The sequence below is a fragment of the Equus quagga genome, chromosome 13 (assembly GCF_021613505.1).
Source record: "Equus quagga isolate Etosha38 chromosome 13, UCLA_HA_Equagga_1.0, whole genome shotgun sequence".
Classification (NCBI taxonomy): Eukaryota; Metazoa; Chordata; class Mammalia; order Perissodactyla; family Equidae; genus Equus; species Equus quagga.
Window position 1 is genome coordinate 76,139,469 of NC_060279.1, and position 17,573 is coordinate 76,157,041.

General features: G+C 47.0%; 1 protein-coding gene and 1 long non-coding RNA gene across 3 annotated transcripts in view; one reads left to right on the top strand and one right to left on the bottom strand.

Annotated features, from left to right (window-relative positions):
- Positions 1–17,573, top strand: part of KIAA0513 (KIAA0513 ortholog) — a 55,604-nt gene that overhangs the window by 3,007 nt on the left and 35,024 nt on the right. The gene's annotated exons all lie outside the window — the stretch shown is intronic.
- On the bottom strand, positions 1,360–16,251 carry LOC124251261 (uncharacterized). The gene is made up of 3 exons (XR_006891719.1): positions 15,683–16,251; positions 15,359–15,524; positions 1,360–3,563 (listed from the first exon to the last, which is right to left on the bottom strand). It is a non-coding gene; the product is annotated as an uncharacterized LOC124251261 (long non-coding RNA).

A 17,573-nucleotide genomic window follows, 5' to 3' on the forward strand; every position in this document is an offset into this window, starting at 1 on the left:
AGCCAGGGCAGTCTTGGAGCAGATCAGTAGGTGTATAGATCTGGAATGAGAAAGGGGTGCTTCCGGGCTACTCCATGCTTAGAATATTGTGTTCTTTCCCGGGCATCACATTTCATGCAGGACATAGAAAAAATCATTGGAAATTGCTATAGTGGTGAATGAAGTAGGGCTGGTAAGCCTGAGAGTCTTGGAGATTCTTGGGAGCCAGGATTCCAGAAGGTTCTGGGGCTGTCATTTATGAAACTTGCTCTGCAGTAGCCCAAGATCCCGAGAACCAAAGGAGAAAAGCTATCCTGAGACAGACTTCAGTTTTAAGAACTTTATCAGGCCAGAGTGATGTTTTAAAAACTGTGAGTCAAATCCTGTCTCTCGCCAGTGGCTTCCCAGTTCTCTTAGGATCAGATTCAAACTTCTTGCCTTGGTCTGCTGTCAGGACTGACTGACCTTGCTTGTTTCTCTCACTAATAAAAGTCCTGCTTGCTTTCTGTGCCTTGAGCACATCTGGCTCATTCTGCCTCAGGGCCTTTGCACTGGCTGTTCCTCGTGCCAGATTTTCCCAAGGCTGGCTCCCTGTCATTCAAGTCACCCTCCAGTATCACATCCTGAGTGAGACCTTCCCTAACAATCAAAATAATTTCCTCCTGGTCCCCAACCCACTCACTCTATCATATTACAGCATTTATTTTCTTCATGACAATATCAGAAATGACCTTATTCGAGAGTGGTTTTATTGTCTGCTCCCTACTTACACTGTATCAACATGCCCCAAACAGTTCCTAGCATATAGTTGGTGCTCAATAAGTATTTGTTGACTGAATGATTATTACGATAGTCATGGCATTTCACAGGTGGAGATTGCTGCCTTGGTAGGTGCGAAGTTAGTTTTCTTTTACTAGAGACAGTCAAACATAGGCTGGCTAGCTCACCACTGGGCAAGAGAACTCAAGCATTAGACAGGTAGTAAAACCAGGTAACTCTCTGAGTGGGTGTCCTGGGGCTGCCATCACAAAGGACCACAAACGGGGGCTTAAAACAACAGGTATTTATCCTCTTACAGTCCTGGAGGCCAGAAGTCCAAAATCAAGGGGTCGGCACCGTTGGTTCCTTCCTGAGGGCTCAGACGGAGAATCTGTGCCCCTCTCCCAGCCTCGGTGTTGCAGCCATCCTTGGTGTTCCTTGGCTCATAGACGCCTCACTGCCATCTCTGCCCGTGTGGTCACATGGCCTCCTTCTCCCTGTGTGCGTGTCTTCACATTATCTTCCCTCTGTGTACTCTCTCTCTGTTCCTTGTCTTCTTATCAGGACACCAGTCAGATTGGATTTAAGGCCCACCCTGTGCCATTATGACTTTATGTGAATTTCACTAATTACATCTGCAAAGACCCTATTTCCAAATGAGGTCACATTCACGGTTCCTGGGGTTAGGACTTCAAGGTGTCTTTTTAGGGGAACACAAGTCCATGCATTACACCTTCCAACTTCAAGATCCGGGGACATTTTACAGAGAAAATCTAGCAGGAGGTGCTGGGTTATTTTTAGGGGTAATGACATGGATTTGGATATTTGTGTATAAAGCTTCCACAACTGGCAAGGTAAGTGGTGATCTATATGTGTCACAGGTGAGAAGGGTGAGGGTCCCAGCAATCGAGTGGTTGGCCCAAGGTTGTGCGGACCGGATGATTTTCCTGGCTCTGAATGCCAAGTCCACGGCCTCCCCCGCCCCTACCGCCTGCTGGTGGATGGGTCTTACTAGTAGCTCAAGTCCAGGGCAGGATGCGGGGTTTCTCCGATGCCTCTGCAGGGGCCCTGGAGGGATTATTTCCTTCCTCAGCATTTGGCTTCACCTGGTCCTTGTGGAGGAGGAGTGGCTCATTGACGTCCAACGGTGAAACAAATGGTGCAGCTGCACGTGACGCTCGGCGTTAGTCCTCACACAGCGGCTTTCACGGGAGGTCACGACACTAGGGGAAGCTGCGTTTTCCCTTGGTGAGCTTCTCCAGCGGTTCTGAAGTGCTTTTGTGTAAGGTTTTGGTGTCTCAAATTTTGACCCTGAAAAAGTATTGCTGCTGTTCCCAGAATGAGCCGTCCAGGAGCTCATGGGGCAGCTTTTCTCGTTGGGGGGAGGGGGCGGGGTGGAGAGTGTGAGAGCAGGGCGGGCTGCCAGCAGAGTGTCTGAAGTAACTTGCACCTTCGCCCTCAGAGACCAGTATCCCCCCTCCTTTATTTAATTTAATTCATTTTGCCTAGGTCATGATGCAGACGCTACCAAACTCAAAGGGCACGGAACGAGGTCTAGTGAAAAGTAGTTTCTGTTGCTCCCTTCTCTGTCCCCCTCCGGCTTCCCACTCTCCCCTCCAGTGGCACTGTCACCACCAGCATCTCCTTCCAGACACCCAATGTCCTTGAAGGTCCCCGAGCGTCACCCCCACACACCCTGAGGGCTGAGCTTGCGTCCCCACTTTCCCTTCTTCCTCCTGCCTTTTCAGGACCCCTTTCTATGGGGACCCCATAGGCTGGTCTGTTCCCGTGTGTCAAGAGCTGATGACACACCTCTGCCAGCAGTTTTACATTTGGAAGGGAAGTGCTTAGAAGAAATGAATCTATAATGGTAAACTTAGGGGCTTTGAGGCAAGAGGGTGGGGAAAGAGCTTTTATGTATGGGGTGGTTTTCAGAGTCAAGCTCCTTAAACTTCAGGGTTGGCCCTGACAAGGAGGCAAGGACGGCACACTCGAGGAAGAAGCGGGGTGCAGTTTATGCCTTCTCCCTGAGGGGGCAAAGTTGTTGTAGCTCCTGTTTATCGGGTTTCCTCTGCCATGCCCAGCAATGTGCCAGGTGCTCTGTGGGTTGTCACTTTAACCCTCACGAGAACACCACGGCTAGCCACCACTGCCGTACCTGTTTCACAGATGAGAAGGCTGAGGCCTGGAGAGGCAGAGTGGTTTGCCTCCCGTCGTAGGGGCAGAGCTGGCCCGCGGATCCAGGCAGCTCCTCCTTCTGTCCCAGGACCCAGTTCCAGGACCACGGTGCGTTTAGTTGTCACAGCTCCCCAGTCTCCTCTGGTCTGGGACGGTTCTCATCTTTCCTTGTTTTAGGTACAGTTTGGTGGTCCCTGTGTAAACAGTATCTTCATAGCTCTCAGAGGAGGAACCGTCCGATGGTGGCCCGTGTGTGACAGTCCGTGTAGTACATACATTCGAGGAAGAACCTTATGTAAGAAAAACCTGATTTTGTCCTCAGGGTTTTTCTGGGCTCCTTCCAGAAATGTTCTCCTGCCTCTGAAAGTCCAAAGTGGGTGACCAAGACCCATTCCCCATAGGAATCATCTCCAACAAATTCTGAGAGAAATGGGAAATTTCGAGGAAAAAGAGTGAGAGAGAGTAAAGGGGATTTTTTTCTTTTAATTTTTAGTCTACTTAGGAAAGCGTGTGCCTGGGCACCGACCGTGTCCCTCGTGATGTCCTTTCGTAAGCCAGGTGTGTTTGGAGGCATCCTCCTGGCCTTTCCGTCTCAGCCAGGCATGACTCAGAGCAGATGACTCACCCGTGGCAAAGTGACCGACGAGCTGGGGGAAAAATGAGAATTAGAAATAGCAGAACAAAGGGAAAATGCCAGAGTAAATGAGCTTGGAGGGCTGCTGTTCAGCTGACATCCTTGAATTAGGGGTTTGGGGGTGAAGCCAGGAAGCTAAGATACAAAAATAGGGCCCCCTAAAAGGGGAGAAAGCCTCGTGAGAGGAGAAAACCAAATTGTGAGTTAGTAGTAAATATCAAGAATGAAGCGAAAGAATCAAATGAGATCAAACCCGTGACAAACCTGAGCCACCCCCTCTCCCAGTTTTTGAACTTAATTTGTGTGATGCGGCAAAGGAGACAGGAGAGCGGGTCTGCGCCCCGTCATTCTTAGGATCCCGAGGCTCGATTTGGATAATGAAATAGGGCTTCATTTATCTGCTGTTGTGGAGGAAAGGAAGATTCCACGTAATTGAAATTTCAATGCGAGTAGAATTAACGAGACTCATCTGTCCTGTGGGAGGGAAGTAGCGTCTCTGACTTCATCTCCTGACCTCTTCTAAATAACCCCGCCAGGCGACAGGAGTGGCCAAAAGCCAAGGGGTCCCATGAGGCGGACGCCTCCTGCTTGGTGGTCCTGCTTCTCTCCTTTCCCGCGTGCCAGTCCTCTTGCCACGCAGCCGCAACGGTGCAGCATCTTTGCGAAGTGTCAGTCAGATCCTGCAGACCCTCCCGTGCTCTCCCATGGCCCCCGGGGGGGAATTCCAGCTCCCTAACTCGGCCTCCAAGCCCCTGCCTCCCGCCAGCCTCAGCTCCTTCCCTCCCTCCCTCCGCCTCCCCTGCTGAGCCCCCCTGCCTGGCTGTTGCTCCAGCGGGCCAGGTTCATTCCCACCCACAACTGCCCTCTTAGGTTTTAGAGGGACTCGGTGGTCAGTGCCGTTCGGAGCCTGTTTTCATCAGAGCATCTTGACGCACAAGGTTCCCTGTGCCCAACGATGTAAACCGTCTCATGGAGGAACGTATGTATTGTCAGAGGTCTGTTGTGATCACTCTCGATGGGACTCACTTTTGGGGTACAGTGATGCCAGAGAGAGAAGGGTTTTCGATCAGAAGCAGTTAACCGGATGAGATTCTTCGGTGTTGTTACTGCTTGGAGTTCATACAGATCAGGGACTTTCAACTGGGGGCAGCGTCTAGGGACGTTTGTGGTTGTCACGGCTGCGGGTGCTTCTGGCCTCCGGTGGCTGGAGGCCAGGACTGCTGCTAAACATACAGTGCACGCAGGACAGCCTTCACCAGAAAGAACCTTCGGGCCCGAACGTCGATGGCACCGCCGTGGGGAAGCCTGGCCGTGGATCCGCGTGGCTCCACGTTGTCTCATTTCTGAATCGCCTCTGGCAACATCAGGAGGGTTATTACTCTCCGGAAACTTGACAGGCTCCATGCAGGCCCCGTCTTCTCATTCCCTTCTCTCTCTCTCTCTCTCTCTCTCTCTCGGGTTAAACCCTCCCCTACATATCGTTTCTCTTCCTAAAAGGATAGACCGAGCGCGAGCTGCCTCCAGCTAGAGCATCTGAGATGAAAGAAAATCGACTCCGCTTTTAAAGCATGAATTAGAATTCTGCAGGGAAGACATCTGGAGCAGCCTGGGCCTTGAGAACCGCGGATCAATACACTTTAAGTAGCCCTTGAAAGCTATTTAGGTACCGGCAAAGCAAAGCGACAGCAGAAGCCTATTTCTTTTCACTTACATGCGAGTAAACATCTGCCAGCGACACTTTCAAAACACACATATTTATGCTCCAAAGCAGGATTGGAGTGCAGAATTATGTCTCTTAAGGCCCCCCAAAACAACAGAACCCAGCTCCCATGTTATTATGGGTAGAAAAGTGATTGATTATCTAGGTTTCAATGTTAAGGTTTGAGGGAGTACTTGCCAATAGAAACCGAGGTTGTGCCAGGCTTCACGATGTTTTTCTCCTTCCCAGCTCTCCGGCTGGGTCTGAGCAAGTCTGAGCCAGCTGTGTGGGGTCTCTGCAACCTCACGCCGCCGCTCTGTGCTCTTTGCTCTGGAGTGTCTTTGCTCGTCTGACCGCAGGCTCCTACCAGGTTCTACCCAGAGAATGTGGTCTTCAAGGTGTCCTCCTTCTGGGCTCCCATTAGCTGCTGCATCCTGGCATGATAGCACTTGGCACGTTGCTGTCCTCCTTTGCTTATGTCTGTCTCTCCCTGGATCACGTCTGGGAAAGGCAGGCCTATTCATCTCTGTCTTCAGGACTTGTCACTGTTCTGGTACACCGTGGGGGCTTAATAGTGTTTGTCAAACAAATGACATGAACTCTACAAAATAGTGCCTTCTACCCGTCCACACTGGGACCGCCTCCGTCAGAGAAGCGGCAGCTCTGCTTCTTGTCCTGCGGGTGGTGAAGGTCGGGGACTTGCCTCTGAGCAGAGCGACGATAAACCCTCTGGGCCAAGAGTGGCCCTGTGTTTTCCCTGGTTCCGGTTTTCCCGGTTGGTGACATTGTGGGCAGAGAGCGTGGGTTCTAGACGCAGCTCGTGTGAACCACTGCCGCTTTGCTGCCATGACGCCACCCTGTCCCTTCACTGCTCTGGCTCTCAATTTTCCATCTTAAAACCACTTCTGCGAGTCTGTGCCTTTCCCATGAACCATCCTCCCTGGTCCCTTCCTTGTGTGTCTGCCACCTCCCCACCGTCTTCCAGAAATCTCCAGTCTCATCTAACCCTAACATCTTGGGATTTTATTTCAGTCAAACAAAGTAGCATCATTTAGTGTGTTGCCATTTTGTTCCCACTCCTTTGCGGACATGTCCTGTGTGATTATTTTTAAATCATTGCGTTGTTTCCTGGAGGCACTGAGTAACCCAGCATCTGTGGGTGGAAGATGCTCAGCCCTCCTTGTTTACCAGTCTCTCCTGAAATGGGAATTAGAGAATCCTGTTAAGAGCTCTAGGTTAACTGTCATCTTGCTGGGTCAGACATTGCCTGCACCGCTTCCAACCGGGAGACCTATGGATTGTCTTCTCCCCTAGACCTTGGGGAGGGGTGTTAGCCCACACCAGACTTCCACAGCTGTTCAGAGTCCTTATCCACACCCCAAATTAGCAAACAATTACCTGTCTGCATTACAGCAAGGCTGTGGAGTCAGACTCCACTTGGGTTTATCTAGACTCTTCCATTTTAGCTCTGCGGCTTTAGACAGCCATTTACGCTTTCTAAGCCTTAAAGTGTCTTCACCCGTAAGATGGAGATAATAGATGCAGCTCGTGTGTCAGGGGTAATTAAATCAGGCTATCAGTGTAGAACACAGCTCGGTGCCCGGTGTGTTGTGAGCCTACAGTGAATGTTCGTTGTAATTACCATTTAATTATTAGAAAGTATTAAATAACAGTAGTAGTGAGCATTATGGAAAAGGACAGCCCGCACTGGCTTGGCTTTCTGACCCTATTGTCATCCAGCAAAGCGACAGGAGGAGGCAGTGGCCTTGACCTCGAGAGCGGAGAGTGCCAGGAACCACAGCGGGGGGCGTGGCTGGGGGGCAGAACATCCCACGTGAGTACTGAGGGCCAGGAGCAGGAGTGTTTTGAGATGTCTGAAAATGGCATCTTTTTGTTCAAATAGGAATTGGTAAGGAGAGAAAAATTTTAGAAAAATGTGATTGGATATAGTTTCTATAATGGGTCATATAAAAATCTTTAAAATGTTTTAAAAAGACCTCTCATTTCACATCTTAGGACGGTTTGTAGAATCGATAACACCCTGCCATTAATTCCAGCAGTAAGGCTGTGTCTGTGTGTGTCTGTGTGTCTCCCTGTCTCCCTCTCTGTCTCCACTGTCTCTCTCCCCCTCTCTCTGATCGTTGGAACAATCTGGCAGGTACGCTCTGGTCAGAGGCGCTCGGTGAGATGACGCTTTCCTCCGTGTCATGTTTTGAGGGATTCTGAGTCCAAAAAGCCGATTTGATCTCTGAGGTTAAAGCCGAGAGTCTGGAACGAGATTTCAGGAAGACCGTCACATTCGCTCAACAAAGGGTCAGCCGTGGGGAAACTAGGGCCCATCGCTCCAGGAAAAGGCAAGCACAGCACCGTGGAGGCGGTGGCGGCCTGGAAGCGGGGTGCCCTGCCTCCTTTGCGGTCCTGGCAGGGAGCCCACGGCTGGCAGAGGTTTGGGTCAGGCTGTGCAAGCAAGGAGAGCGTGACCACCCCTCCACAGCCGCGTGACCTCCAGGCCGGAGCGCTGCTCTGTGGGACTCCTAGCCATTCTCCATTCACTCCTTTGCTTGGGTTGTTCCGCCCTGAGCCGACTGAGGCGACATCTAATTGCCTGAAGTGCCTTGCACAAACCTTCATGCCTTTAGAAATGTGTGTGAGTTTCCCCATCTCTGTTTCCTAAAAGCCACAATGGCTCAGAAAGGAGGCCCTCATTATGGAAGGCTTGTGTTTTCCCTCGTAGTCATTCACTGAGTTCTCGGCAGCTCGGTGCCTTCATCCGGTCAATAGTGAAGAAGCTGGCTACAGTGTGGGTTTGCAGGAAGGAGGGGAACCCCCTGCACAGGGCTGTGGGCCCCCAGGAAGGGGAGATGGTGTCCTGTGTCATCCAGGGCAGGTCACAAGCTTTCAGGGCGGTGACGCAGACACCAGGCCCCCCTTGTGACCCTGAAGTGGGAGCTTCGAGGGCATTTACTTTCTTGTGGTGCAGAGCAGGGGACCCCGACTTTCCCAGCAGCTCTGGGAACAGTCTCTCCCTTCCTCCCCCGAAAGGTGATGCTTCTCTTACAAAAAGGAAGTTTCCGGCCCTAGCCGTCGACATGGTCTGTGACAGTCAGGGGCGTTTCTGTGGTGTGAAGGAGTGGCTGGAGGGGAGGACGGGTTGCCACGCGGCTGTCTCAGAGCTGGCCAGGCTGGCTTTAGGTAAGGGAGTGCTGGTCTTTGGGGAGAGCGAGTCCTTGTATTTGATACTGAAGCAGAGGCCCCAGGAGCTTGTTTTGTGGCCGTAACAGAGGGAGTGCCTGAAATCGGGTTCCACTTCCAGGAGTCAAGGGTCCGAAGTCGTCATCTCCTCAGATAAGGTGACCGAGTTCTGTCCTGCGTGTGTGGGCCTGCGCTCTGGCCTGTGCAGGCTGCCTTGACCATTGCCACCCTCTCAGACCAGCGGTCAGCTCACAGGCCTTTGTGGAGCTCCTCTGAGGGGCCAACCTTGCTCCTGACACCTCGCTTGGCCTGCTGTCCTCGTCTCAGGCCCTGGCTGTCTCCTGATGGGCATCCCCTAAGGAGGGGTTGGAAGGCCAAGCTGGCAGGTGGTGGGCAGTCCCCTCATGGCCTTGGGAAGTGAGCCAGGCCCATGTCCTCGACATTCCCGCGTCCCAGCTTCTCAGACGCAGGGAGTTGCTTTTAACTTTGACTTGCTTTGGTCTCTGGCTGTTTGCACTTTACGGGGAGAACCTGGTAGGAGTCATTTCTGTGAGTTTTTCTCTCATTCAATCTTTCCTGCCGTGTGTCTTTCTTCCCCATGGAGTTACACCTATTACGTGAGGCTATTTTCCTAGCAGCATCCTCCCTGTTCAGTTAAACAACAGAACTGACTCGATCCGGAGTACCTTCCACAGACACGACCCCTTCCTCCGTTTAGACAAGGGATGAAAAACCACAGAAAAAGTGGGGACTCTGGTATCACGGCTCCCCTCAACCTCCACCTCCTCCCCGCATTTCTGGTGCTCCACCCTGTCTGACAAGAGTTGGAGAGTTACCCAGCAGAGGCCCTTCATCATTTCTAGCTGCTCTCCGTCTCCTGGATCCTTGATTGTTTTTTATTTTCCTTATACACAAGAGAAAGAATTCTTGTGCAAGAAGGTAGCTATTGGCGAGTAAACTGCCGGAGAGGGATGGCCCATCTGTAGGCAGGGGCCATCCTTTAAGGTCAGCTGGTGACAGGTTGAGATGACTGGTCTGGTGGCCTCGCATCCTCCAGGGACCTAGGTGAGAACCTGCTTGTCAGGAAGGGTGTGTGGCTCCTGATGAACACCTGGGAGGAGTGTGGTCACAGGTAGCGGCCGCTCCGGGAAGTCCAGGACGCACCCTAGGCTGGATGGTGGGTGAACGTCAGCCACGGCGAGGAGTCTGGGGTCTCCAGGGCCCCGCTTTTTGTAAGAAAAGGGAACTACCACTTACTTAGCCCTCTGTCTTCTGGGCACTTGGCTGGCTGATTCCACCTCTTTTTTTTTTTTAATTAACATACAGTAAAATGGACCTTTTTTGGGAGCACATTTCTGTGAATTTTAAAACATGTATAAATTCATGTAACCACTGCCACGTTCAATTAGGAAACAAAACATTTTCTCCATCATCCCCTAAATGTCCCCTGGGCTCTCCCTTGTGGCCACCCTCCCCCTTCCCTCACTCCCAGCAACCACTCAGCTCCCTCTCTTGGAGAACGTCTTACAAATGGAACTTTTGAGAAAGGTTCTTTCTTACAAATGGAACTTTTGAGAAAGGTTATTTCTCGGCACAGTGCATTTGAGGTTCAGGCGAGGTGTCAGGTGCAGTAGGATTTTCTTGTGGGCGGTAGGCTGTGGTGTGGGTATGGGTCAGTTCCTTTATCCATTCACCTGTTGAGGGATATTTGGGTGGTTTTCAGTTTTTCATGATTATGAATATAGTTGCTGGAAACATTTGCGTATGGATTTTTGTGTGGACTCAAGTTTTCATTTCTCTTGAATACAGACCTAGAAGTGGGATTGCTGGGTTGCGTGGTAGGTATGTATATTTAACTTTATAAAAAACTGCCCCAATCTCCCAGGCAGAAAAACTCCAAATGTCTGTAGATCTCTGCCCTGAAGGATGTGGGGCGGGACCCTCAGGATATCAACTTTTTCTTTTAGGAGTAGTGTTTTCATTGTCACATCTAAGAACTTTTTGCCGTGCTTTGTTCTAAAAGTTTTATAGTTTTATATTGTATCGTTGGTATGTGATCCATTTGAGTTAATTTTTGTATAAGGCGTGGGGTTTAGGTCAGGGTTCCTTTTCACTATCTGCCCATGGATGTCCAGTTGTTTCAGCACCATTTGTTGTTGAAATGACTGTCATTGCCCCATTGAACTGCTTTTGGATCTTTGTCAAAAATCCATTGGCCGTACTTGTGCAGGGCTATTTCTGGACTCTGTTCTGTTTCATTGATCTGTGTGTCTCCCACCCTCCTGTGTCACCCTGTCTTGATGCCCACAGCTATTATCGTAAGTCTTAAAATCAGAAGGTACGATTCCTCCAACTCTATTCTTCTCTTTCAAAATCAGTTTAGCTGTTGTAGTTTCTTTGTCGTCCTGTATAAGTTTTAGAGTACGCTTGTTTATATCTATGAGAAAGTCCCACGGGGATCGGACTTCCATGATGTCTGTAGATGAATCCGGGAGAATCGGCGTCTTACTGTGTTGGGTCTTCCGCTCCTCGGACGCGGAATGTCTCTCCTTACTAAGTCTCCTTTGGTTTCTTTCATCGCTGTTTTGGAGTCGTCAGCATACAAATACTGTACATGTTCTGTGAGATTGATGCCCGAGTAGTCACTTCTTCAAGTTATTGTAAATGCTGTTGAGTTTTTTACTTCGTTTTCCAGATGTTCCTTGCTAGTTCATAGAAACATGATTTTGTGTTAACTTTGTATCTTGCAGCCTTGCTAAAGTCACCTGTTAGTTCTAGAGATTTTTTTTAAAAGATTCCTTAGGATTGTACCCTCAGACAATACGTCATCTGTGAATAGAGACAGGTTTATTTTCTCCTCTCCAATATTTTTTCTGACGCCTTTTAATATCTTCCTCTTGCCTCATTGCTCTAAGTAGGACTTCCACCACTGAGCTGAACAGGAGAGATGAGGGTGGATGTCCTTGCCTTGTTCCCGGTCTCATAGGGAAAGCCTTCCGTCTTTCACCATTAAATCTGACGTTAGACGCGGAGTGTATATGGATGCTTTTTATCAGGTTGAGGAAGTTCCCCCTGTTCCTAGTGTCTGAGAGCTTTTATCGTGAATGGGGATTGAATTTGTCAAATGCTTTTTGTTGTCGTTGTCAGTTGATGTGATCATATGGTTTTTCTTTAGACTGTCAGTACAATGGATTACATTGTTTCATTTTTGCATCACATTCCCAAGATCAACTCCACCCATGGTGTATTATTCTTTTTCTATACTGCTGTCTTTGATTTTATAATATTAAAATCTTTGCATCCATATTTGTGGAAGATACGGGCGTGTCGTTTTCTCCTACTGTCTTTTTCTGATTTGGGACAGAGTAATACTTGCTTCATAAGATGAACTGGAAAATGTCACCTCCTGTGAATTTTCAGGAAGAGATTGTGTAGAATTGGTATTGTTTCTATTTTAAATGTTTGGTAGAATTTGCCAGTGATACCATCTGGGTCTGGAGATTTCCTTTTTGGAAGGTTTTATACTATCAATTTAATTTCTTTAATAGTTATAGGACTATTTAGGTCATCCATTTCACCTCGGGTGACTTTAGGTAATTTGTGATTTTCAAGGAATTGTTCCATTTCATCTCAGTGGTTGGCTTTGTGTGCATAGAGCTGTCTCTAGTTTGCTCTGATCGTCCTTTTAACGTCTGCAGGATGTCTACTGATAACCCGTCTTACATTCCTGACATCGCTTATTTGTGTCTTCTCCCTTTTTTCATTGATTCCTTCTTCTAGTTTTTAAGGTGGAAGCTTAAATTATTGGTTTGAGACCTTTCTTCTTTTCTGGTGTAAGCATTTCATGCTGTAACTCTCTCTAAGCACTGGTGTAGCTGCATCTCACTGGTTTTAATATGTTGTATTTTCATTTTCCTTCAGGTCACTATGTTTTCTGATCTTCCTTGAGACTTCCTTTTTGACCAACGGATGACGTGGAAGTGTGTTGTTTGATTTCCGAATGTTTGGAGATTTTCCTGTTATGCTCCTGTTATTGATTTCTGGTCTAACGCCATTATGGTCAGAGAACATTCTTTATGTGACTTCAATTGTTTTAGAGTTTCTAAGGTTTGTTTTACGACCGATGCTGTGGACTGTCTTCGTGCGCTTGAGAAGTATGTTTACTCTGCTGTTGTTGGGGGGAATGTTCCGTAAATGTCAGTGAGATCCAGTTGGTAGACGGTGCTGATTCTCTTCCCCATCCTTGCTGACTTTGTCTGTTAGCTCTCTGGATTACAAGACAGGAGTCTTAAAGTCTCCAACTATAACTGTGGATTTCTCTCTTTCTTCTTTCAGTTTTTGCTTCATGTACTTTGAAACTCTCTTGTTAAGTACCTGCATATTTAGGATTCTTATATTTTCTTGAAGAGTTGGCACTTTTGTCATTATGTGATGTTCCTTTTTATCCCTTGTAATCTTCTTAGCTCTGATGTATGCCTTATCTGATATTAATATAGCCTCTCCAGCTTTCTTTTGATTTGTGTCGCATGGTACGTCCTTTCTCTATCCTTTATTGTTAATCTAACTATATGACTATATTTCAAGTGAGTTTTTTGTGGACAACTTATAGTTAGGTCATGTCTTTTTATCCATTCAGATGATCTCTGTCATTTTATTGGTGTGTTTACATAATTTACATCTAATATAATTATTAATATATATGGATTTAGGTCTGTCATTCTATTTTTTTTGTTTTCTGTTTGTTCCCTCTATTTTTCTTTCCTCTGTGTCCCTTTTCCTGTATTCTTCAGGATTATTTGAATGTTTCAGCATTCCATTTTAATTTATTAAGTTTTTTACTTTATGTAGTTTGTGCTTGTTTTTGTTGTGTTTTTTAGTATTTGCTCTAGCGATTACAATGTGCACACAAACTTTTCACAGTCTGCTTAGAATCAGTAATTTACCACTTCAAGTGGAAAGTGGAAACCTTATCATTGTAGAAGTCCCTTTATTCTCTCTCCTTTAAGTTGTAGTTCATGGGTATTATATCTATTTATGTTGAAAATCTCATCAGCCAATGTTGTAGTTTTTGCTTCAACTGTCAAACATATTTTAAAGGACTCAAGAGGAGGAGAATAATCTATTATGTTTACCCAGATTTTTTTCCTTTTCTTTTGTATTTCCTTCCCTCCTGACATTCCATGTTTTCCTCCTGGAATTATTTCCCTTCTGTCTAAAGAAGTTTCTTTATAACTTCTTATCGGGTGGTCTTTTGGTAGCAAATTCTCTTGAGGCTATTTTCCCTTCACCTTCATTTCTGAAGGATTTTTTTTGCTGGATATGGAATTCTAGACTAGCAGGTCTTTTCTTTCACACTTAAAAGTGTTATTTCACTTCCTCCTGGCTGCCACAGTGTTTGTTGAGAAATCTACAGTCACTTGACTCCTTCTTCCCCTCTGAGCGATGCCTCATTTTTCTCTGGTCATTTTCAAGATTTGTTCTTTGTGTTTAGTTTTCAGCAGTTTCACTGTGGTGTGTGTGGATTTCTTTGGATTCATCCTTTTTTGTATTCACTGACTTCTCAAATCTATGGGTTTATGTCCTTCACCACTTTGGGGAGTTTCAGTCATTATTTCTTCCAATTTTTTGCACTGCCTTCTTTCTCTCCTTCTGGGACTCTAATGACACAGATGTTAGATCCTTTAGTATCGTCCCACAGATCCCTAAGGCTCTGTTCATTTTTTAAAAACCTTTTTTCTCTCTTTTGTTCAGAGTAGATCCTTTTTATTGATCTGTCTTCATGTTCACTGACCCTTTCCTCTGTCGTATTCATTCTACTATTGAGCCTATGCAGTGGATTTTAAAATTTCAGTTATTTTATTTTTCAGTTCTAAAATATCCATTTGACTCTTCTTTCTATCTTCTGTTTCTTTGTCATGACTTTCCATCCTTCCCTTCATTTCAAGAATGTTCTCCGTTACTTCTTGGAGTATTTTTTATAACTGCTTTGAAGTCTTAGCTAATTCCAAAAGCTGTGTCATCTTGGCACTGCCGTCTATTGATTATCTTTTATTGATTAGGATTTTCCTGGTTCTTTGTGCGTTGGGTAATTTTGGGTTGATCTTGAATATTTTGCTGGATTTTGTTGGATTGATCTTGAATATTATGTTATGAGACTCAACCAATCTGAGTTCAGATTCTAAGTCCCTGCCAGCCTTCTGTGGGTTTCAGCATCAGAACCTTTGCATTGCTCTTCAGAGCTGCCCAAGTGTGCCATTCCGCAGCCAGTGTGGGACGTGACCGGTGGTCTGTCCTGAACTTCAAAGCCTATGGTATGCTGTTTAGAGTTAGATCTACATATACTCAGCTCAGGGCTGAGCCCAGGAACTCATAGCCAGCTTTATGGGGTTGTTTTCCTGAGCTCCTCCCTCTCTGCAATGTTCCTGATCCTTTCTGGTTCCTAAGGCCGCATCTCTTTGATCCTTCAGCTGGAAGACGGGGGCTTTGTTTCTCCTGCTCTGTTACACTCTTCCTGTGACTTAGCTCACATCCCTGACTAAGCAAGAGGAGGACTGAGAGAGAGAAATCCAGTGGGTTTTTCACCCTTTTCGGACCACAGCTCCTCCAACTGGAAGGGAAGTTTCCCTCCCTCAGTTTTAGGCATCTGTGGACCCCTCTGCTGCTGCTGTGAGGGCTGCTGTGGGATTGCCGGGGGGTTGGGGCCTGAGAGAGCTGAGACAACAAAGGCATGAAAAAAGGAAAAAACTTGGGCTTTGGCCCACTATCTCTAAGAACTAGGTGACTCCTTTCCTGCTCCACAAGCCAGGACTCGCTGGCTTCTCCTGGAGCTCTGCTGTCTACACAGATGCTCGCTTCTGGGTACCGGGTTGTATCCAGTCCAGGCTGTGGCTCCTGGAATGGGGAGATGGCAAACTCACCACCAGTTTGCTGGTGTTTCAAATTCTGGTCATCTTCCCTCATCTGCCTGCTGCTGTTTACGTTTCAGAGACCTCAAACAGCTGCTCTGTTTGCGCCGTCCAGGGTTTATAGCCACATTCAGTGGGGGAGACAGGGCGGGGTGTGTGCACTCCATCTTGCTCAGAACTGTAAGGAAACCAGAAGACGTGTTTTAGAGGCATTCAACAAAGAAATCTGGATTAAGCGAAGAAATGAGGAAGTCAGGATGTGCAGGAAAATTGTGGTTTGTATGGGGAAAGAGGAAAGTCAAGGTTGAAGGATTAGATAGATATTAACAGAAATACCTGATGTGTGGGGTCACATAAAGAACTCATGGAACCCTCTCCCTTGGAATTTCCTTATTCCCATCTTTACGTATCTGCCCTTGCGGAGTGAGAAGGGAGTCCCTCAGCACCGGCTCGGGCTGCCAGTTGAAGTGAATGGTTTGACTGTAAGCCAGTGACCTTTATTCCTCTCCCCCGGGAATATTAGGAAAATACACCTGGAGAAGTGGAGAAAGATTTCTCTGAGACTAAAGAGTCTGCAATGTAGGATATCGAGTGTTTGTGTCCAGGCCGTCACCCGTGTGTATAGCCTCATGCTGCAGAATCTGATCCGAGCTTGATGAAGAAGTTCAACTCTCAAAGTAGATCTCGCTCACTCTCTCTTTTTCACTCACTCCCTCAAATAGAGCAAAGCCTTTATTGCAGGAATAACTCTTGCTTTGCTAAAGGACTTTCTGAATGAGTGGGCTGTTAATACGGGTTATCACTGAATGTGCACCTACACATGTTGTCACTGATGAAAACGAAGACCGTCTGAACGCTGTAAAGAGGACTTGGAGGTGGTCCGTTTTTCCAGAACCTCTGATATGGGCTTTCAGGTTTCCGTTGGCCTCTTGATTCATACACTGAACATTTTTCGCATGCCTAATATTAATATCATTTAAAATTTGTGTGACGCTTTAGCCATTTGATTTTTTTTTTCTTTGTTATCTCATTTGATCCTTATAGCAACACTGTAGGGCAGACAGGATAGCTGTGGTATTGTTCTATATTGTTTTTACATTGTTGTAAACTGCGAGAGTATAATTTGACATCTTGGTTTTTCATTTTTCATTTCATTTTTATTTCACACGAGCATTTTTGTGGTGCTGTGTTGTAATTATTGCTCTCTGTAATAGTTCAATGAAGTGTCAGAATTAATGTTACAGAATTTACATAATTTTCTTATGGTTGAACGTTTAGGTTATCTTGATTTTTTTGCTGTTACAAATAATGCTACGTATAGGTTTTTTGGCATGTTTTAGGTTGTTTCCTTGGGATAAGTTAAATAAATAGACTCTCAAAATATTGTTAAACGTGTTTCAACATTAGGGAGCATTTCAGAAGACCTCAGATGCCTTAGAGAAAACACAAGCATAACACAATAACAATTTTCAGATTTCTTCATGTTGAAGAGCAGGTTTTGGATGTGCCAAGAGATTTAACCAGAAGGAGGTGGGTAGCGTATATAAGGAAATGAAGAAAGCATTAGCAAAGACATGGAGTGTGTGTGTGTGTGTGTGTATGTGTGTGCAGGAGAGAGAGAGAGAGAGAGAGATGAGGCTAGCCTGATTAAAGCAGAACTTCCATCTTGAAGAAACCAGCCACCAAATGCTTATGTGAGTCTGCGTTTGAATAGTGGCAGCGTCCCCATTGGAGAGCTGTGGCCACTGGAGAGCCGTGTGGGCAGCACTGACCAGCTCCAGATTGCAGAATGCCTTGACCACCAGCCAGGATGCTGATGTCATGGCTAAGTGGTGAAGGATGCTAGTGGCTTTTAAGCAGAGCGCTGACCGCAGCCTGCCAGGTGGCCCCTGTGTCCAGGAAGATTTGCCCAGAGCCTCCTCTCCTGCAGACACCCAGATGTCCAGCGTGCACAGCTCTTTGCTTCAGCCCTTCATTGGGCCAACGGCAGCAAATCACCAAGCCCAAAGAGAATGGACGTTTGTTCCTTTCCGTCCCTAACCTCCTTGGGGTTCTTTGGAAAAGGCCCAAGCCCCAAATTTTTTAAGGAGCCTCTCCCAATCCAGTAATTAAAGTGTGGCTGTCTGCATCCCAGGGGTTGGGGCAATATGCATTTATTTTGCCAAATTACCCAAAAGGATGGAAGGCCAAGTCAGTCTATATCCAAATTGAATCCAGCTGTCCCTGA